This window comes from Myripristis murdjan, chromosome 21, assembly GCF_902150065.1.
Source record: "Myripristis murdjan chromosome 21, fMyrMur1.1, whole genome shotgun sequence".
NCBI lineage: Eukaryota > Metazoa > Chordata > Actinopteri > Holocentriformes > Holocentridae > Myripristis > Myripristis murdjan.
The window spans coordinates 20,835,815-20,860,174 of NC_044000.1; positions in this window are offsets into that span (position 1 = coordinate 20,835,815).

Consider the following 24,360-nt stretch of genomic DNA (forward strand, 5'->3'; position numbering starts at 1 on the left):
TTTGAGTATTCGTACTATTGATCTCAGCAGAGACCACCGCTCTTGGTTTCCCTCTCCCTGCCACTCTTCTTTCCCCACTAACCTGTTTTCCATGCTCCATATTTTTCATACAAAATCACTCTGAAGCCGTCTCCTTTTGTCTGTTTAGTAACATAGCTAAAAACACGACACATACCTGAAACTGTAATTGTGTTTGGAATGATTATTATTTCATTTTATTGTAAATATTCTGCAAAGATTTTCTATATATTTCATTAAGGTTACTGCAGAGGCGCATTAATTTGCCATCTTTCAGTTTTGAATGTGTTAACAGTTTTGAAAACAATGTGTTAGTATCTAAAAAATGTCCTGCAAATACAAAGTGTTGTGCAGGTGGTGGAGCATGAATAAGAAAAGAGTTCATGGGTGTTGAAAAATGTGGTCATTGAGTGCTTTTTGTGTGAAAGCAATTTAAAAAAAAAAAAAAAAATCTGTTCCACCGACTGTGTGAAGAGTTTTGACAATGTGACTTCAGTTTTGAAGCCACAATGCATGTTAGCAATCAGAAAACAAACAAACAAACAAAAAACATACAGGCTAAGGCAACTTGGCATAAAAAACACCGAGTTACAGAGTGAGTGATCAAGTACCAATATTAAAAACCCTAATATTGGTATCAATGTCAAAATTAGTACACACACAATCATACACACAGACACAGACATACAGACATACAGACAGACACACACAATCACACAAAGCAGGACCAGCAACATGTGTGACATTTACAGGGAGGCTAAGCCCTGCAATGGAGCACCTTTGTGTGTGTGTGTGTGTGTGTGTGTGTGTGTGTGTGTGTTCAAGTGTGTGTGCATGGACCTGAGAAACAGAGAATATATGACATATATGACAACATTTGGTTCACTATACTTATTGCTCACATTGTACTCAGCCGCACAAATTCAGTAGTCTCAGCAGACCTAGTAGAGGTCATTTAAAACTAGAGGAAGTGCAGATTTTCTGTCTATATATATATATATATATATAGTCTATTAAGTTAGCCACTGGTAATCACAATGAGCTCTCTCATTCAACCCTAGAGCATAGAGATCCACATCAGGGTGTATCCTCTTTTGCTGGAACATGGCCTTTATATAACCTAATGCACAGCCTACATTCAGATAGGCTGATTCATTCGGCTCATTTACATTTCTAAAATGACCTTGCCTGCTCTCTCCCGTCCCACACGTTCCTAAATACAGATCGCTGTGTCCACACATACGTAGGACTGTAGCATAGGAGAGAGAAGGTGGGGGGGGCACTGAATGCACCATATACAGAAACATGTGCATACACACACACACACACACACACACACACACACACACACACATCAGCACTCACTCAGATGCATATATAATGCATGCACAAGCATGCTAACACAGGCAGAGATGTATACAAGCACCCACGCACGCATACACACGGTTGGCCACCGTGTATGTTCACACAGAACACTCCACACAGAAAGACAGAGGTCAGTGCACAAACTCTCTCTCACACACACACACACACACACACAAACACATATCAACACTGTAAATCTAGACAGTATTATCATTTGTCTCAGCAACACTAAGAGACCACAGAAGGTAAGCTCTGATTCTTATGATATGAAGCCACGAGAGCGCACAGTGAGAGTCGTGTGGTGATTGCATCCAGAGATTGGAATTTGATAAGCAAGTACTCTTTCCAAACCAAAAAAGGTTTACTGTAAATGCACTTCTTATAGCTCTTGTAAATAATTATTATTGGGTTAGTTAGTTAGCTAGTCCGTTAATTAGTTAGTTATTTAGTTTAATCTGCATTCCAATAAAATGCATTCTACTGAAAAGCCTGGGGGGAAAAAAAAACAATAGCAGTGTCATGAACTGGACAAGCACCTACGGCTATAACAGTTAAGGCTACTAGCTGGCATTACCCAGTCTAGCAAGTTCTATGTAGAAATTATGAGCAAAAATCAGTAGCAAATATATTGTACCACTGTGGCTAGAAATCTGATCAATGTTTGAAATGTATTTTTGTGTAGTTTCCCCGTTGATAGAGGTTATCTTGATTAAACAATGACATTTGCTGTTCTTTTCTGGCAGATCAACCATGGCAAAGGAGAGGCTTATATTAGTTGGAGAATTGCCAGAGTTCTTTGAATCTACAACTGGATACTGGGACATGCATAAAAAAAAAGCTGCAGCATGGGAGCTGGTTGGAGCATTTCTGCAGAGACCCTTGAAAGATTTATTTTTAGCCCAACACATTTCCTTCCAAATCTATTCTTTTATGGGTCTACACGTCATTACAGTTTTTATCTATGGTGACGCGCGGTAACATTTGTGGACTTCCTCCTTGATAAGTGGTGAAAACATTTGTCTACACACCGGGAGAAAGGCAATTTGCATGAACCTGGCCGCTCTGGAAAACCTGGCCACTTACTGTCTGTTCAAGCCTTAATGCTGGTTCAGTGCGGCGTTGAACCCCCCCCATAACACACTGCTAAATAAAGACATCCATGCTAAATTCATTTTAAGAAAAGTATTCAGCGTCAGCTTTGGACCTAGTTTGAAGTTGTAATTTTGTACCCCAATGCATTTTCCCATTCTTTTGGCAAGGCGATGAACCGGAAGCTCTGAATCACTTCAGTGGTCTATAATTTTCAGAAGGCTTACAGTTTCACATCCTAGTACAGACCATAGAAGCACAGGCATGTGTGAGTGTCTGTGTTTTTCTATGCACAAACTAGATGTGTTATATGCAGCGTATGTATGTTATCACTACTGGGCCAGCCTGGCAGAGCCTAGTCATAGCCTGACAGTGTGTGAGGACAGACAGACTAATCCCTGATTGTGTCAGTGCGCATAACTTCAGAAAAGAGTTTTTCTCTTCAGCTTCAAGTGCGGGAGGGGTGAGGGGGTGAGACTGGTAAGCCTTTTGGTGATGTTTTTTTTTTTTTTTTTTTCTTTTGGATTCCATGTTCTGTCTTTACACTCCCTTCCTACCTCTCTCTCTCTCCTCCTCCTCCTCTCACGCTTGCATGATCTTCTGACATACAAACTCCCTCCTTTATTCTTCCCTTTCTGAATCTCTGTCCTTCTCTGAACACACCATCTTTCTCTCTCTCTGCTCTCTCTTCTCACTCTGCCTTTTTTTTCCCCAAAGCTACTCAGCTGAATCCTTTCCATTAGAGACTGAGAGCGGGAGATTAGTGTTGTATTAGAGAGAGAGAGAGAGAGAGAGAGAGAGTGTGTGTGTGTGTGTGTGTGTGTGTGTGTGTGTGTGTGTGTGTCTTTGGGGGTGGTGGGCCGGGGGAAAGGATTTCCAGGGCTTTCTTAGTAACAGAAAAGGAGGGGAGGTAAAATGACAACCAGGAATACCTTCATTGTCTGGAGGGGTTTGAGGGGGATGTGAAGAAGAGGGGAGATGCTTTCTATTTGTATCTAATGTGATGGCACCCGTCTCATATCAGCTTATTCACACCATGTCATTCTTTCATATGTATGTTCCTGTACTTATTCATCAGTCTTGACTGTCCTGTCAGTTGCTGCTCAGTTAAGTAAACTCACATATGCACGGGCAAATGGAAACCCAATAAAACAAGCACACCTGTGCGGATATGCATGACAAACACGCAGACTGACACATTCAAGCATAAATTCACTGGCACCCGAGCTTTCCTGCATGCAAACATATATAGACAAACACACACACACACACACACATACACACACTTTTGCATCTGCAGGGGCCATCAGGCATGAGACAAGCGTGTTGCTTAGAGACCAGGAGGTCACCCCAACACCGGAGATCACACAAACCAGGTGCGACACCTGTTCCAGCGCAGTGGCCACAGCCAGCACTGGAGCCCTGCCTGCTTGGAGCATGCAAATGTACTGTGGAACGCTCTTTGGCTGCCTCCGAGCCGGCACACTGACAGTGAGTACATTTGGGAGCCCCGAAGAGGCTTTTTTTCTCCTCCATGTATTACCGCCAGTGTCAGCAAATCGCTGTAGGCCATTGACAAGATATAATAGATCTCACTCTACCTGTGAACGATTCTTTGATGTATTGTGTTTTGTCACATACTCAGCTGGGGAATAGTATGAAATCTCTTCAGTCAAGCAAGACTGAACGGTGATGGGTTATTTTGTGGCTGGGAGTGAGAGAGCTGCGCCATACAAGCCATGAAATGCAGATATGACATCACATTTTCCCTACAGTCACTCATAAAGATGAGGTCAGGAAAATATTTGACATCTGCATCCCTCTGCTCACTCTGCAGTAAACTAATATTAAAAGAGAAATGCACCTAGTCCATTACCTGTGAGCATGTTTTCATATGAGCGGGGATGAGGAGGAGAATCCTCAAAGTTAAGCAAATAGCAGTAAATGTTTATATCTGCTTTTAGCATCTGGGTGAGCTGGCGAATTGGCATGCTCGCTGAAGCATTTGAGAGACATCCATCTGCAGTGCCACTCCAGAGCAGTGGAGTGGGACTGCAGTGACAAATGTGCTGTCATCACACACACACACACACACACACACACACACACACACACACACACACACACACACATACACACACACACACATACACACATGCAAACAAACAAATCCACACACACAGATGTGCCCCACACCAGTGTGCACTCATTCTCTCTCCTTCTCAGTCTCGCTTTTCTCTCATATTTATTCTCTTACTCTTCTTTTCCAACATGATCTCTAACAGCAGCACACTGTGCAGCAGGCTGACCATTCAAATAGAGCGACAGCTTTGGCAGGAGGCCAGTGTGTCTTTTTTAAAAATTAAATAATGATAAATAGTGCCTAAAAAATGTCTTTTTTGGAGAGGGTTTATATTTTCATTAGTATATAGTACATAGTTTTCTGGAACCAGTTTAATATAACCAGTTTAATACATACATACATACATATATATATATATATATATATATATATATATTTTTTTTTTTTTTTTTTTTTTTTTTTTTTTTCATGTTTCAAAGGGGTTTACTGAAAATTCTACAATCCTATAATGAAAAACATGAAAAAGCAGGAGGAAAAAAACAGAAATCTAATAATTAAACTAATCAATAAACTAACTAAAACAGCATTTAAAGCACTGACCAACAATAATAAGGCAAATAAGGGCGAATGACACGTAATAATAATAATAGGAAAAATAAAAACACTACAAATTATTTACAGGAATAGAAAATTTAAGTCCCTTTATACTGCCTTGACATGTCAACAGAACAATGACTCTAATCAGCTTCACTACAATGAAAAGTGAGGGGAAAAATACTAATATTTTTACTTATTGGGGTTTCAAAGTAACAGACATGTGGGTGTCACTGAGGGTGGATTTAAGTGAGGACCCTTTAGACTCAGCTGACAGGCAATGGGGATAGGCATGTAATTTATCAGTGAGTCAGCAGATGATGAGAACCATGTAGATTCAACCATCAAATTACATGCTTACTCCATGTTTTTGAGGAGTCTCTTCAAACCAAATGCAATGTTGTATTTGCAGCAACGATACAAGTGCTTGTGACTCATTAATTCAACAGACGCCGTATAGAGGTCTGTAATTTCTGAGGCGTCGGTGAGTAGCTGTACTTTGACGCCTCAGAGCCCTCCAGCTGAAGCCGCTCGGTGCAGATGAGAGCGGCTGCCGCTTTGTCGATGATCACTGCTTCTCCCTCTCCATCTATCCACCATCCACTCACAATCAAAGTTTCCTTGCTCTCCTCCTTTGCCTCCACTTTCTGCTGTCTTTATACTTTCTCTCTGTCCAGTTGTATATTTGCCTTGAAAAGTTGATCTCCCTCTTTTTACCTGAGCATATCAGGATGCGAGATATGACCTCCCTCCCTTTTCTTTCTCTCTGTGTTTTTTTTTTCTACTCTTGTTCTCTCTTCTCTCTCTTTTGTTTCTGTCCCGCTCTCTCCATGACACCAGACCAGGGCCACCAGGTGACCCCACAGATGGCACTTTGACACTCAGATGTGAAATCAGGTGTTGTGCTGTACAAATCTGCATATTTAGTGTCACATTATACGCTATATTAACACAGGATGTTTGCAATTCAAGGTAATGTCTAAGTCAACAAAGGAAGGGGAATGGAGGAGAAAGAAAAAAAAAAAGAATAACTTTGTGAATAAATTGCTTCCGTACCTGCTGTTCACTTTTCAAGGGTATGGCTGGGCTTGGCATCAGGAAAACAGGAAGTCTCTCTGTTTGTGGAGGGACTGTTTATAGATTTCTGATCTAGGACAGCAAGTTGTAATTCTCTCTCTGTCTTGCTCCTGCTGCGCAATCTCTCATTAGCTGGATCAGTGCTCTGCTCAGTGGAAACAAAAGCAAAACAGGAGATAATTCATTTTTAAGGGTGAAAGACTATGTCGCCTTGACGCTAAGGTCAGATATGCTGGGATGTACAGTAACAGCGGGGAGTGTCTCGGTGTCATACTCTAATAAATGACTAGACTTGGCTATTCCTCATACAGCCAAAACACAAGCAGAGAGAGCGACATAGCAACAAGACAGAGGGGAGGACAAAAAGAAATATTATAGGCGATGGACAATTTGTGGGAGCTTTAGTCAGTTCAAGCCTTTCCCATGAGTCCATCTGAGGCTCAGCAAAAAAACAACCACGGTCAAGGTGACAGACATCGAAGTTGTGGTACACTTCATAATCAAAAAAAAAAACAAAAAAACTTTATAATGTGGATACACAGAGAAATGATTTCTGCTGCATGACCCTGCATGCTAAGACAATGGAAGTATTATCTCATGCAGATACAAAATGTTAAAATGCTGGAAGAGTTTTCATCTAGATATGACATCTGAAGTATGTAGAATAATAATTTACTGAAAACAAAATCAAGTGTATTCTGTTGAATTCGATTAAAATGCCATTGCAGTGCACTGCCTGTTTTTTTGATAGGAGCTCCTCCACTGAGGATGGAGCTCAGCAGAGACATGCTATCGATGCACACAACATGGATTACCATTATTTTTTAATGCGCAGAGTACAGGCTTCACAAGTTCACTGACTGCACACTGCATGCACTGTGTTCACACATTTGCTTCATTAAACTGTAAAAACACACTCTCCACTAACTAGCATGGTAAAAATAAATAAATAAATAAATAAATAAATTCAGGGTAGTGATCTTTGGTAGCTCAAAGATGCTTGCCATACTACTCAAGAAGTAAACAATTATTTTTGCCAAATGCTTGCTTGATTGGTTACAAACTGTACATAAGGGCAAAAAGGCAGTCAGAAACATACTAAAAAACACTCAACTTTTCTATATACAGCCTTTAAGTATGTGTACTTATATTTTAATTACACTTAGCACACTTTTGCAGAGGGAGAGGGAGGGAGCTGCAAAGTGTTTCAAAAGAACATGGGACAGTTAAACCAATTAATAAAATTACTTAAAAATTTCGCAAATAGAGGGTGGATTGTGACCGGGAGATGCTGAAAAAGATCCTGAAGCTCAGTGGATATTTTAAGCCTGCAGATACCAGCCAGAGCCAGCAGCTACCTGCACAACAAGCCACCACCGTCACCACTAGCTTAGTGACGTTAACCCCGATCGACTGGTGGCTCTGGCTCCCGTGGCATCCCGACACAAGAGCCACAGTCGGAGGAGGAGGAATCAACCATGCCGGGTGCACATGTCCCTCATCCAGCTCCCAGTAGTCCCCGGGGACTCCTACAGCTCGAGTCCTGTGCATTGGGGGTAAATAGATGAGAGTGTGCAGGCTTATCGAGTTAAAATGTGGCCAGAGACGTGCCAAAATAAAGAAGCAGATGTAACAGCATTAGAGCTACACTACAAACACCAATTGTGTTTTTTTTTTTTTTTTTTTTTAGGGTTAGGGTTAGGGTTAGGGTTACTGAAAACATGGAAATGAGCATGTTGCCAGAAAATGGTATCCGTATTCTCTTTCATGAAGACTGTGTTCGCCCTTTCGCAGGTGAGCAGCCGCACCTCACACCCTCTCCCGAATCAGCATAGAGACTCACAGAAAAGCAATGCTTTCAGTGGACAAATCGATTCAGAGTTTTCCCAGTCTGCCACATCAGTGTGATTATATCGGTTGATGATTTCTTTCTTTCTTTCTTTTTTTTTTTGGAGGGGGTACTCCTGCTGACAAAGATTAGAGGATTTACAAGTGCTTGTTCCTGTTTCAATCTACTGTATGCAGAGAGAGAAACAGCAAAGTGAGCAGAAGAATGATAAAAAAAATAAAATAAAACATACTCTTCGGGCCATTCTCTGCTGTCTTGTTCTGGAAGGCTGTATATTCCTGTGTCCCCTGTGGGCTTGTAGGAGGTTTCAGAAGATTTGGATGTGAAGACAGGCTGTTGGAAACACCTTACAATCACACTCCCACTGGGCCGCTCCGTCACCAGCGACCTCAATCTATATGCACTTCACCATCAAATTACCTGGGGTGGTTGTCTCAACAGGAAATGTAGTGTACAGTAACAGAGAGGAGGAGAGGAATTGCAGTTATTCTAGATACAAAATTATATCACCTTTCACAGGAGAATAGTTCCATAATTGTTTTGATGCTGTGCTGTTCCTGAAAGATGTGTTCGCTTTTTGATTTTTGATTGCCTCACTCAAAGTCCTTCACTTAGGTTTATTTCACCAATGTTTCAGGCAGAGCTTCCTTCAGGGTTTGCCCTCCTATTAAATTGTGGGTCCTCAGCCTTTCCTTTTGTTGTACATCAAAATGAAGCAAGACAGATGCACCAAGAAAGATGCCACAGTAAAGCCAGAAAACTTGTACGTTTTCTGGCTTTTCTGTTGTCTGTGCAGCTAATCTCACAAACTACTGGGTCTATCAGCCTAAACTTTCTTGTGCAGAGTTATGACTGTACGATGAAAAGCCTTTTGTGGTTACAGTGATTCAAAACCTTTGAAAAACTTTTGTCCTGAGTACTATCGCTCCCTCACCTCAATCATAGTCAATATTGTTCAACCACCACCGCTGTCTCCCTCTCTCTTCACATATACTGCAGGGTCGCTATACACTGCTCCCTCACTTCATTCACTGCTGAGCTTATTTTTTTTTATCCTATTGTGGCCGTGTTTGGTCCGATCGCGGGTGGAAAAAAATCATTGTGCATTGTGTTCTCTGCCTAAGTTTGCACACTGCTGACAAGAAACTCAAAAGAGCACTGACCAGACACAGAAAAAAAAACACTGGATTAAAAAAATAATAGTAATTAAAAAATAACACTGTATGAAGTGTCGCAGGCGGGTTATAAAATATGTTACATTGCCTGATGTTTCACGACTGCAAAAATTACATGTAAAACAGCCGTCACTGTTTCATATGTCAGCTGAGAATTTGCATAATCTTTGGAGGTCTTTAGTGTGTGTGTGTGTGTGTGTGTCTGTGTCTGTGTATGAGTGTGAGAGAGTGAGAGAGAGAGAGAGAGGCAAAGAGTGAGAGAGAGAACTCTAGTAATAATTAAAATTTTGCTATTTTAATTTGTGCTCTTCTTGAAACATGGTTTCTGTCAAACAGGCCATAGGTCCCCGACCACAGGTATAATGTGTGCAGGCTGTTGAGAGATAAACAGCCTAACTTGAGCGTTTGACAATAGCGTCCGACTCTCCCAAGTTTTGCACAGCACATAGTCAGCCTATAGTCTGGAAAAGGTGAGATAGGCCAAGCAGACACAGTTTGACTGATTCAGTCTGATTCTAGTTTCGGCTGCTTTAGTGAGATACATAGTGCATGTTTCACATAAATCCAAGTTGACGTCTTTCTAATATAGACCTATATTTACATCTTAAAGGTACACGATGCAAATTGTCAATTTTGCATTATATAATTTGGGATTTTGGATTAATTAAAGTGAGGCCCATTTAAATTCAACTGACACTTATACATAATCTATTAGTGCCAAATGATGAGAACCATGTAGACTCAACCATCAAATTATTCAAGTTACCTTCATTTCCCAAGTCTGAAAGGCACTCATTTCAGTCAAACCTCAGCATTTTTGCATAGGGCACCCTTAAATGGTTTGCAGTTAAAGGGTCAGTTCATTGAAAACACACACAAAAACATTTCACCGGTTTCCTGTTCCTGTCTGTTGCTATTTCTCTTCCCCCAGCATCCCAGTACAATGGAACTGGATGGGCATTACTTTGTAGAGCTCAAACGGCCAAATATGTATATGTAAAAAACGTAACAGCAACAACTCTTTTTAAAAACAAGGACACGGATACCGAGTATGATATAATATACAGCCCTCACAGGGGGAAGGCTTTCACTGGGAATTATTTCCCGAAGAAGAACACCTGCAAACTGTATCTGTCCACCCTGAGGGAGTATGAACTCGCAGGCAGACAGTTTGAGCTCCACATAAGAATTCCCATTGTACTGGTCTGCTTGTGCACAGAGAAAGGTTGAGACAGACTGGAAACTTTGCCAAATCACACAAAAACTATCTGGATGGAGAGATTACACTAGAGGTAAGTGGGAAAATCTCTTTTTCGTATTATGGGCGCATTGTCCCTTTAAGACAGAAATTTTAAAAAAAGTATCACACTGTCAAACAAAATCATACTGCCACTCATGACTTTACCCTCTCCATAGATCTTGCAATGCAATCATGTCTGTCACCAGAACCAGGCTGCTGGTTGGATTTTGGTTCAGCAGAAATGCGTCGCTGCCATACTTGACTCCACAGTCCTGTCACACTGTGATTCATAGGTTTGTGCCCGCCGTTGCTTAAGTTTTATGGCCAGTATTGGCAGAGTACTTTTTCACACATTCAGCCCTGTTTTAGGGCCCTCTCTCCATCTCTCCCTCCCTCTTGCTTGGTCTATTTCTGCCAGCATGAATCAGCCTTACACTCTCTTTACCGACATACACAGTGATGCACAGTGGGGTGAGGATGAGCATAAGATGAAGAGGTAACCGGCTTTGTACTGTCTATTCTTGCGCCTCCGTCATCGACCCCTTCTCTGATTCCATTGTCCCAGTGTTTGATCTGCTCTCTCCTGTATAGCTCATGCTGTTTACTGTAGCAGGTATGCTGCTGTGCATTGTTTTGTTTGAAGAGTGCTGGGGACTGCGTGTATGGTGTGTGTATGTGTACGCACACTTGTATGTGCACCCAGATCCGACCAGCCATCTGACTTTAACTGCTGTGTAAATCTGAGCAGCACTTTAATGGGTCGCTCCCCTTCGGTGCTCCAGAGACTCGTTGCCTCGGTGGGAAGGCCCTGGCCGGCCTACCGCCTGCACACAGCACCATCCAACAAGCACTGAACCACACAAGTAATCACATTTTAATCACTCAGCTGCAGCAGCCTTATCTGATGGAAGCACATTCCAACTCCTCTGGCCCTGCACATTACATTTGCAAGGAAATTACCCCCAGCGGGCACAGCCCAGAGGTGAGCATTACATTTAAAGTATTGTCATATTTACAGAGCTTTAACACTGGAGGTCAGCAGGGATGCTAACTCACTTGACTTGTTGCTGAAATGACTGCATTCTGCAGTCATTTGAGCAACATTAAAACCACAAAAGTAGATCATACTTGCTCTGGGACTGTAGTAGGAAATTGGTCCAAACTAGCCTTACATTTTGAGAGTGACACAAATGTGGTGTTACTTTTATGTGTAGGAATAAAATAATGTTATCATTCCTATCAGATCAAAGTACTTATGTCTCTCAGAGTGTTTAAGGGAGCTGGAGGGGCTGCCTAACCAGTTAGCAGTGCAAGAAGATGGCTGTATTGAGGAAATTGCATGCACATGTAAGGAGTGGAGGGATGTTTTGCAAACGCTGGATGTTGCAAATTTAATCAGACGATACTGTCCAGATAGGGGTTGTACACTTTATGTGACTGAACCAGTTTGAGATACTCTATGCTCTGCAAAAATTAAAAGTAACCATCTCTTTGTGATTCTTGGCAACATGGAAATACAACAGTATAAAAGCAACAATTTGGATTTATCACGGACAACAATCAGCAGAGCAATCCATCACACACAGAGGGCCCTAGCAGCACCCTAAATAATCTGCAAATTCATCGATTTCCCCACTACTCAACAGATTAATGAAAGGAAGAAAAAAAATCTGCCTCCAGTCACATTGCTAGTTCTCAGCAAGTTGTTGGCATTGCATCCAATCCACATCAAAATCACTTTTTTTTTTCCCTCTGCCCGAGTTCACACCGGGCATATTCTGTAAAATGACGACATTGTTCATTTATGAGACCTTTCTTTCTCCTCTCAGAGTGTCTGTCGGTAAAAGGCTTGATAATCAACTCTATTTTAGTTATAACCAAACTTTTAGTGTGACTCTTTGAAGGTCCTGGTCACAAACAATAGCAAAGCTGCACTGAACTGCACTGATCTGAGCTCATGAACAAATACAGGAAGCTTTTATGTCTCTGCAGGTAATAACAAAGTGCTGTAGACTAATGTACTACATTACACGGACACGGTGTGGGAAGGCTGTCATGGTCCATTCTCTCTCCCTTAGCATCTCATCCCTGTGTATGTGTGCTAGAATGGGCACAGCTGCATCTATTTTCATTTGCAGTTTAAAGACATATTTTGAGAATGAACGTGGCATTGTAAAGTTCAGACCTGCACACTGCAAACAATAAACTTTCATATTTTGCATAAATGCAGCAGTGTAGGCAAACAAATACAGCAAATACACACATAAATGACTGCAAAGACACACACACACACACACACACACACACACACACACACACACACACATTACATACAAACACTACAAACACACACCAACAATATGGTGTCAGCAGCAGTGAGCCCATTAGCACAACAGAGAATGGGTAAGCATGACCCTTTTCTTTTATTTCAGCAACCTGTTGATTAGTAGCCAATCCACGAGACACACTAATAACCTCTATTGATTCCTTGGCATCCTGCCTAGAGTCTCAGGCCTCATACACTCCACCCACTCAATGTCTTTGTAGACTTACATACCTCTCAAACACCCGTGTAGCACTTGTCTCCATCTGAAAAGATTAAATTAGTTTAAGCAATATTACATAGAGAAGGGCACTGGCACAACCTGTGAATTCTCTCAGTTTACATGAGACCATATAGGACAAGAACAAGCACGCTGCTCTCAGTGTCACCCCTACCATCAGTGATTAGTATCGCATCACAGCGTCACTACAGTATGCTCAGACCAGTGTTGCAGTCGAGTCACTGGACATCAAGGTCAGGTCAGGTCAGCTGAGTCCCCATTACCTGCATCCAAGTCCAAGTCACCAATTTTGAGGCCGAGTCAGGTACGAATCCAGTCCACATCACCTGTGCTTGAGCCCCAGTCACCTGTCCATGTCTATTTTGATTTTCAAGCCGGGCTCAGACTCACTCTGCTTCAGTGAAAGAGCTGATGTACATTTAAAAAAGGTATAAATTAAGCAAAAATGACAACAAAACTACTGACAGCTATGTTGGATGTGCTTCAAAATATGTTGATAGTCACAAATAGTGCAAATTTGGCAGACAGAGGAAACAACCACTAGAGACATGAGCATCACTTCCGCTGCCTCATTTAGAAAGTAAAGTAAGTGGCTACACATCTCTATGACAAAGACATAAAAAAAAGAGAGAAAAAAGTTTGAGGCCTTAATTATGACTTCTGAGTCCAAAAGTAGTTAATGTGCAATTCCAAGTCCGAGGTATCAGTGCCAGAGTTTAAATTGAGTCACAAGTCATGAAAAAAAGCTCACAGTCCAACTCAAGTGCAAGTCCTGGAACTGAGCACTACAAGTGTGGCTCAGGCTTGTCATTTCTGGAACGTGAGCCCGACAGTGAGGTGTCAGAATCACTTTCTAATGGGCCCCGACACTCTTTTTTTTTTTTTTTTTTTTTTTTTTGTCACTGGTCCCTGATTTGTAAGTACATTTGAGATTTCTGGATCAAAAAAAAAAAAAAAAAAAAAAGATTGTCCATGGCAGAAGTGAATGAGGTTTTCTTATTTCCTTCAGAACAAATCATGACATTTGGACATTTGTATGTATATGAAAAAGACTAAGGCTCTGTGGTTAGCCAGCAATAATGACCTGTCACTCATAGGACAGCAGTTGCAGTGATTCTCCTCCTCATCATTACTTTTGTTGAACAAATATAAAAGATTGGCCAAAGAAATTATTCTAGTCACAAAGCTATCAGGCAAAGCTGGTTACAGAACAACAAGCTGTGTATTTAATGTGTGCCACAGTGCAAAATAATTATTACAGATGGAAATCAGCAGCAGAATTCAGTGGATCCAGTCCCATTTAAGAGAGATTTTTCAGATGTATTTTTCCTATAGAGAAAATGTGTTGGATCCAAAATTCCATATCTGGGTAAAGGTTTGTAGTCAACATCTGACTTCTGAGGCCTATGGTGTTATTTTGGCAAATCAGAATGGTAGCATTACAGTAGATCAGAGGTTACAGTGGTGTGATAGTCACAATCACTATCACGACTCACTTTGGTCTGGTCACTAATAATATACACATCATGAGATTGCAATAACTTATGCATCATGAGATTAACCAAATTCAACCCAGATGAAGACCCAGAATGCACAAGCCATGTGGCAAAACATCTGTTGCGTACACTTTGCCCTGTTCCTGCATGAGTACCTCAGCCCCAAGATGTACGGCCGCACGGTGAAACCCACCCCCAGCTTCCCATTTACCATCAACAGCAGGTCAAACAACGGTGTCACATTCAGCGAAAAAATGAAAAACAGTTCCAGGTATTTTACAGAAAGGGCTTGCCACCCCTAAATTAGGGTCCACTCTATGGAGAAAAAATGAGTGGCCAAAGCCTCATGAGCCAACCTCCACCGTAAATCCCCTGCTGTTTTTGGGAGAGAGACAGAGGGAGAGAGAGTGAGCGAAAGTCAGAGAATAAGAGGAGCAGTTTGAGGGGAAAGAGGGAACTGCTTTGGCAGTAATGCAATGCAGCGCATTAGTCTGCTTTTTGTCATTAGCTAGGATATGTTACCAGGCTTTTTTACTTGGGATGAGAACCAAAAACACAGCACACTGCTCATAAGTCAGAACGCATTTTTGTTGAGGTTGTTTTTCCTTCAGGAAATATGAATCTCAGATTTGCATAAGCAGTTATTTCCGGCAAAGTTGCCTCTCATTCGGTCTCTTCTTATGAGAAGGCACCGGATGATGAATGAAGCCAAGATGTTTTCTTTAGAGGGGCTGTTTGAAATTCACAGGCATTGTATCACAATAACAGTAAACGTTAAGTATGTTTCATAATGCACAATATAAAGAAGAGGAAATAAAAATTCAGAGTGAATCAGTGTGTAAAGCTGGGCCGCTTGTCTGTGTGTTGCAGCAGCCTGCTCTCTTAGTTCTGTTTGTAAGAGCAGCAATCATCACTCACTGGGGCCAAGGGAGAAGTTTGAAATGCTAAATCCACCAAGCATCAATGTGATGTAAAACCTAACGCACTGAACGTGAACGGATCATTCTGTGACCAGACAGAAAGTCAATTTTTACTGTCACTAATCAGAGCAGGCAGGAAAGGAGGGGGCTGGGGAACCGGCAAGACCCTACCTGTCCATATAAAGTCCCCTGGAAAGGAGGTGGTCTGCTGGGCTGTCTCTCCTGATCGATGTGTCCCAGCCCCATGCCCTTGGTAACAGTGCCATAACTTGTCTTATGACCACATATTGAGTCCATAACTCCAGTCCTGTCTCACACAAGGGGTTCATTTCCTATATAAAGGGTGCATGTCCATGTGGATGTGCAGTGCATGCCTACGCACACTCATTCAGGCACAAGCACAAAACCGTTAGCAGGAAGAGTGTGCAACCAGATGAATGCAGGTTCCCATCTGAGAGTGAGTGAATAGCGAGCTCTTTCTCCACCAAGGACTCAAGTCAGTGCTTTTGAGCAGGGCATTTACAGTAACCCCAGTTGCACTGGTGTAGCAGCTCATTGAATAAAATTACAACATGGCTCCAGATCTGTTGTACCCCCTTGAAACCCTCACCACCTAAGACAAAATATCGACTAAGAATACAGGGCTCTGTTTACTACTGCATGCTACGCTGTGAGGAAATAAGAAAGAAAATGCTTTTTTCCATGTGTGATAATAGATATGACCTTAAATAAAGCTCATTCTGTGTTGTGGGTGGATATTGGCTTTTTGCATCCAGAAAACTCATACTCCTCTGCTTTAATATTACTGAATTATTGTATAACTATATGAAAAACCTGCAATATGAACTGTTTTTTTTCTTTACTATACAGTGTAAATGCAAATAAATAAAAATACTGACTGCTCCCCGGCTTAATTATTCATTCATCAAAACCTTCCTGAAAGGTCTATTGGAACCGTCCAACTGAGCCCCAGTCTGATTACCAGTGCTTAAAAAGTATGTTAGTGGGGCACTGGAAGCATTTGATAGAGTAAAAACCTATATGCCTCATGTACATCTGCTTACTAAGATTAAAAGCAACTGGCCTAATTACTGCCCACTTATTAAAAATAATGGTCCCACTTTTAAAATGAAACTTGTGACTAAATGGTATCAGGAAGGATGGAGCCTCTAATGAACATACCTTATGCCAGTTCCCACTTGCACAGCGACGAACACAATAACAGATGGTTAAGTGTTCATAACATCTTTAAGCTGAAATCCAGCTTTGGTATCTTTCAACTATAGCACACTCATTTTGGTATTCATAGTTTAATTAAACAGAAAAAGTACAATATTAATATTGGGAAATAATAGGCTATCATATAGCAGCAATATAAATTAAGAGAAAGAGGAACACTGCATGCTGTTTTCTCTCTATTATGGTTTACTTTTGTCAAAACGGAACTAAATTCAATAATTCAGGTAAACGAAGAGGCAATTTATACTGAGCATATTTCTTACCTTTTGTCCCTGTAATTGCACTATAGCTGCAGAACAAAGCTCTTATTCGCAGTGTTTGCACTGAATTTGGTGCTTATTATTCAGACCTTGAATGTCAGCACGTGTTTGTCACTTTTCACTGTATACTCCCACTGTTACAGGCTGAATTCAAATAATGACATGGCTTGTTATTTATGACTTGCATATGAAACTTTGATTTCGGGGAATCTAATATGCAGCAACATTATTGACTGTGACAGAATAATTACACATTTTCATCTGTCAGTTTATTTCAACTGTAAAATGATAAAAACTGACATTACAGCCCATTTCAGTCGTTTATAGCCTAAGGTGAGGTGCAGCTGTGCTCACACCAGTAGCTGTGAATTGTTGCTCTGCGAATATCAACATTTTCTTAGGTTAATAAACCACTTCAGTTGGATTAAGGACAAAATATATATTTAGTTTATATATCACAGAGATTCCAGGCTCAACTCACTTCTTCCCTCTTCATTTTTAACAGATTTCAGGAGCTTAACTGTGATGACAAAAAATGAACCAAGCGTACAGGGGATAGGGAGGATCAATTGGTCTTAAGATGAGGAAGAGGTCAATCCCACACACATTCAACAGCCACTCAACCATTGTATCCCGGCATCAACAAAGACATTTTTCAAAAATATACCATCACACAGGTGACTGGGATATAGTACACATTTATCACACAAAGTAAGAGATGAATAGACAGCGTATTCTTAGTTTGTATAATTAATATTCCGCTGGGATTCTTAGTATAGTAATTAGGACCTGAAACTCCACAGGACTCCATTAATGAAAAGTCAGTCCCAGCGCTGACGAAAGATTGATCATCTCTTAATTTGTCAAGCACTTTATCCAGCTATTTTCTTTGGTCTGTCCTTTAAAACCTCCTTCTCTCAGAGAAATGTCTGCCGGGAGCACATGTGTGTGCTTGACTCTCTTACAGGCCACAGAAGAGAGTGTGTTGACCTTGAACACCGGGACAGCGCAGAAGTACAGCGAGCAGTGAAAAATGCCTCCTGTCGTCCGATACTCAATCCTGCCTCGTTTTGTGTTGACGTATTAAATGTGGGACTGCAGGCAGACCATAAATACAGTAGCCATGTCCTGACCCAACACTGCAAACCTCAACCCCTGACCTCTCCTGGGCTCAGGGAGGGAGGGTGGGCGCCATCCGAAGGAGAAAAGGACACTTCAACAGGTGGATGTGCAGTGAAGTTGTTAGGAAACAGAAAAGGAAGTTGTGATTATAATACTTTCTGTTTAAGCAGACAGGTATGTTATGATCTAGTGGAGAAGATAAATATGGTAAAATTACCTGGTGTAGGTTTCACTGAAGACACACGTGTTATTACAGTTTCTGTACATTTTTGAATTCCGGTACATAAAAAAAGTAATAAAACAGGAATTCATTAACATTCGTTAGCTAGATTTGATTGTATCCGTATGTGTATTTATTGATCATAAATGAGTATGGCACTCAAACGATCATCAATCAGCGTAAATCCACACACATGAATAAGCAATCACTACTATACAAAGAACTGGTGATCAATATATATTTGGACCACAGACCTGCAAAAAATATCCAAGACAAAGAAGGAATGACAGAAGAACTTTAAACAGATTAAAATAATTTCTAAATATTTTTGCTAAAGTTCAATTATTTTGTTGTGTCAGCAGCGGTGTTACTGGAACTGGTAAATCTAAAGACTGGAAGGAAGTACCTGGCGCAGTAAAACCATTATCAGTCCCATGAAGAGTTAAAGACATTAAACCAAAATGATTTTCATATGATGATGCCGGCATGTGCGTCCATTATTGGAGAAACATCTCTTTCGTTATGCTTGTCTAAAGGTGAAGGCATTTTCAGCCGAGTGCTTTTCATTCTTATTTGAGAAGGAAGGAATTTTAATATGAAAAAAAAAACAAAAACATCTGGGTGGTTCACAAGGCAACAGGTCAATGAAGTCACACATTTTATTTTTTTTCACACTATTTTTTACACAATATCAACACATGGCTGTACTGTTTTCACAATGTATTTACAGAACCTCATAACTGTAAATGTGAAAAACCTACTTAAATAAATGTTCACATTTATCCTAATCGACATTTCCAGCCTGGTCACTGCCAACTAATTTAGCAAAAGGTATTGTATTTGTAATATTTGCAAATGTTTTGTGTGTTTCAAAGGTTCTGCAAAGTATTTCGAATACTTCACAGCACGGCATAAATTCAAACTCTAATTTATAACTAACTGATATAAAATAAGGATGAATACCGAAATGAACACAGATTTGCTTTTGTGAGGAGCTTATGCACAAAGTAGTTTGGCTCACATTTTTGAGACATACTGTGTGTGTCCCTGAATCCTAATAAACACGCTGCATGCATTTCCTACCTCAAAGGACATTTTCAAAGCCTTATTTTGGAACATTTTGAAAGTTTTATTGTTTACAATGCCCTGTGTAATATGTAGCTCCCATGCTGAGGACGTGCTGGAAGTAGACTATAGGCCACATGTCACAAAATGCGGACCCAGTTGTCCTTGTTTGCACTGTAACACCACTGGTGGTTACAAACTACATTGCATATATTATTAAGCTGGTTATTGAAGAAGAATAAGAATATATGCTGACTTTTTGATTGTATGTGTTTCTGTGGTGGATGCTGAGATGCTTTTAGATACCAGTGAGAGCAGATTTCATTCAGAATTAATTTTAGCCTCAGAACAATAGTTTAGAGACATCTGGGATAAATGTAAACACCATTTAACATTCCTGTTATCCACTCTGCTTTTCTCTTTCATCCCTCTCACACCCTCTGTTCTAGTCTCTCTCTCTCTCTTTCTCTCACGCTCCTGGAACCAATCGCTCTTTCCGCCATATGGTTAAGTGTGTATGTGAGACTAAACAACGACAGATGTTTATGTGTTGGGAGTGTGATGTATCCATCCACGACACACTAGGAGGCAAAGACGGTTTGGCGGTGACTGGGGAATTCACCAAAGCCACTGATCTCCCACAGCATTTAACAAGCCTTTTTAAAACTGGTCGCCCAGGAAAAGGAGTGAAGGATGTAGACAGACAGCTAGAAGAGGAAAAAATGAGGAAAAGCAGAGGGTTTATAGTATGGAGAGGATCCAATCTAAAAAATTCTCTGCAGTTTATTCCCTCAATCAATGTGCAGTGACAGGCCTGTCTCAGTCATGTGGACAGGTTTAAGAGAGCTGTTTTTGGACTGAAAAATCTGTCAGCTATTTATTTCTTATCCCTTTCATCATTCCTGGAGAAGTAATAGGATTCATAAATAGGCAAAAGCAAAATGAACCTTTTACACCTGGCCTGAACATGTCCCCTGTCTGGACTGTGCACGCAAAATGCTTGACAATTAATGTGCAAATGGACCCAATAAAGCGCTAAATAATTATCAGAGATGCATTTGGTCATATCAGTAATACATTTTATATGCAATTCCAATGCATGAACAGCTGTTTAAGTTGAAGTAAATATGTTGTTATCAAGAAGCATGAGGAAAGCACGGAGGTGCCAAGCAGCTGGAGTAGCAACTTAACCTCTTCAACTCTGCTGCTTTGTTCTAACCCACACAACTTCATTTCAAGGTTTTATAAAGATATGAAATCAGTCATGCTAACCTACAGTAGAGGCAAAAGTGTAGAAAATGATGCTCAAAACATCCAGATATTTTCTATCTAATGTAATGATGACGCCCTAAAAGAGTGGCATCTTGGGACTGAATATTTCACTCAATACAAGTGTGAAGTGCTGCAACCAGCAGATACACAATATGTGTGACACAATATCAGGATTTTTTTTTTTTTTTTTTCTAACTTTGAAGCCACTTAAGAAGAAATTTAAGGGAAAGAGAAAGTTGAAGGGGTTAACATTTGGGAGGATTGTAAACCTGTAAATTGTATAAAGCAATACATATAAAGTTTTTCATTAGAAATTACTGAAAAAGAGTTTGCATTATTCCAGCTTTTTGTTTTTAGTGTGGACACAGGAGGTACCTCTCAGTGGCAGGTGCAACTGTAACGCAGTTTAATCATAGCAAGACCATCAACAGTCAAGGTGGATGGGGTCCACCAGGTGTAAAAGGGGCCTGGCAGACACTTGAGAGTTGGGGAACAGCTGACATTTCTCTTTTGACCTTGCATTAATAACATGTATATCAGGATTATACTAATCCTTGCAATGCAAAGATAAGTAATGCAAGGCTTGCATGCAAGCAGCAGCAGGAATTTGTGTTATATAAATACTTTGGTTTGGTTTGGTTTTGTTTTATTCTTGGTAAAACAAGTTTGTAAAATAATATACAGAGTATATGTAAAGATAACTACACAAAGTAAACAATTATTTAAATAAAGCATAGTACATAAAAGAATATGATCACATACAAAGACATTTCACTGAGAGTGGCTAAAAGTCATAGAAGTTGTTGTACACAAACACTAGTGAGCAAATTGTGAGTTTCCTTCCTCCAGCATGTGTTTAGATTAAGCTGCAGAGAGACTTCATCATAACTCTCCTCTCCATTAAAAGCTCCAACAGCATGTGTGTTAAAGGCAAGATTTCAAATGACAAATGCCCATTCTGCTCACACCTACACACACTTCCTGTTGCTAAGAAACTTCACTTGTGTGCTACCAAGCTACCTGGTAATCTCCCCAATCGCTAAGCAACAACTAAGCGTGATCCGTGGCCGTGAATTTGAGTGGAAGAAGTTTGTGAGACTCCCACAAATTTGTTCATAGCAACAAGGTCATTTGACTGTGAATGTATTTAGACTTTTAATGAGGCTGGGATGTAATGATTACTGCTGGTGTTTGTTGCGATGCAGCATTTGAACCAACTGGTGTGCGAATCCAAAAAAACACTGAGACACATGTGACAGATGTGACAGCTGGACATGACTTCCTTGTCCTGCAGTGCTGCAGTGCCGAGCGATCTGCCTTTATTATTTTTCCATACAACATTTTTTTTTTTAAATTTTTTAGAATTTTTGTTAGCATGCACAGGACGATGCATCATTTTCAGGCTCAAAGAACACAGCTAAATATTATATAAATGAAACGGAAACTGGCCAGAAAGCCGTTACCTTTGTCGAAGAATGCACCAATACCAATTCCGGTATTGGGTCCGATCCAGACATAACTCACAAACTGGATATCAGGCTGACATTACCAATCCATGTGCTAATACATGATAGACGCACATAGCCTACACAAAGCCACCTGGAGTTTTTCTATAATATTTCTGTAGTTAAGCTACTGCTGCTGCCTCCAGATCAGTCTGTTATCCTGGCTGCAGCTTGTGAACACAGAGGTTTTCATCTTCTCCTGCAGCTCCTTCCTGGAAGCATTGTGCTGATTACAGTATAGCACCACAGTGGCGAGGGCCGGTATTGCAGTTACATTAGAAAATTCCGTTGTGGTGGTCATTAGTAGTTGATAATGCTGAAGTACACTTGATTTGTTTTTTAAACATTAAAGCAGTTGCCCACCTACACCTGTTTGTACGTGAAGCCTGCTTAACCTACAGTTCAAATAATAAATAGCTGTGTGGTTTATTACAGCCTAATGAAACCTTGCACATAATACCACCAGCAAAGCAACAACAACAACAATAACAATATTAAAGGAAAAAAAAGATCTGGTATCAGATTGGCACTCAGTATCAGCTGATACCTAAAGAACAGGTACCAGAATTGGATTAGAACTGAAAAAAAATTACCAAATGAAAAAAAAAATGTATCTCCTGAGTCCTCACGTTTACCCGAAACGTTTCCTCTCCCAGCTGCTCTGAGTGAGTTAAAGCTATGCAGCAAATGCAAGCTAGGCTAGATTCCACTGATGGAGCAGTTGACCTTGCAGAATGAGTGAAGAGGACAGGCGTGCAGATACATGTATCACCGCAGCCCTCCTGCTCTCTCAATCCATCCTTTCTCCTCTCTCCCTGGTAAGCCAGGTGATTTGTGACAGATGCTGTTAGCATTTGCACTAACGGCTCTGGTTCAGCTGTCGAAGCCTGATTGAAGTTTGTACCTGAGAGGGCCGACATATCGCTGGGCGGGCACACAGGTGTCGCACTCCAGACCAGCTGTTCACCGTTGTCAAGACAATGTTTGTCCTTTTCTAGTGCGTCATCATCTCTCTAAACACCTGCTGTCCTGCCATAGCTGCAGACCTCGCTCCAAACACAAGTTTTATCCAAAAATGATACAGGAGTCATAATTCAAGCCAAATTTTGGCCCAAGACTGTGCAAAGATGCAAAACAAACAGACGGTGAAGTTTCAAAGTGAGGAAAAAAAAAATCAGTGTACATGCTCACAAAAATAACTTTCCTTGCTTTTGAGGAATGTGGAGGACATAATAAAAAAAAAAAAAAAAAAAAATCACCAACTGGGTTTTGTCAGCATTTCAGCTGGCCTCTAAACAGTTTTGGAATTGAATGCACCATCCCTTTGTTCTCAGCGTGAATCTTTTACTTTCTCAAATATATCTACAAGAAATTATGCGTTTTTTTTGACACTTCTGTGTGTTAGTGTGTGGTGTGTATCTGTGTGTGTATGTGTGTGAGAGAGAGAGACACAGAGAGAGAGAGAGAGGGAGAGTGCCATGTCTACAGAAGAGGTGCTGCTGGAAATCTCTTGAAGGAACAACATCTTTCATTCAGTTTGAAGAGTGTTTACAAGGCCTCTGATAGCTGAAGTCTATCCAGACTGTGACAAACATCAAAGGGCCTAGCATTAAACAATGATGACTCGTACAGTGTTCAACTGCAGGATGCTGCTGTTAGCTTCCTGTGCCTGCAGACTAGACTGTATGCACTGTGTGGAACAATTGTAGGTTAACTGTGCAAGATCCCTGGCTGGTGCTTGTTGAAAAAGTGACCTGGTGCGTCATGTCCATTGAAGGTTACTCAAGTTAAACTACCTGCTAGGTCTGCAACCAGTGCATGGGATGCCAATAGGGAGAAAAAAAAACAAAAAAAAACACTGTTGTGAAGTAACTTTGACTCACCTTGGTGATAAGTGGGTTTGCTGTCTTTCATGCTGTTGCTGAATTGCTGACAAAAACAATAACAATCAAACGGGAAAAGAGGAAATGTTTTGCCTCTTACAACTAGCTAGTACGTGTAACCATACAAACATATCTACCATGCATCAAAGCTGGATGCATCAGTCTATACCCTCATAATGTCAGTTTTTTAGCAGCTGTGCATCCAAGGCCGTCTGTAAAACCCTATATGTACCATAAACTTGAAAGGTAAATAGATCTAGCAGTGTGCTGACCCTGGTGCACCGCTCTGCAACCAGACACCATCCATATTGCAAGGAGCCTTTT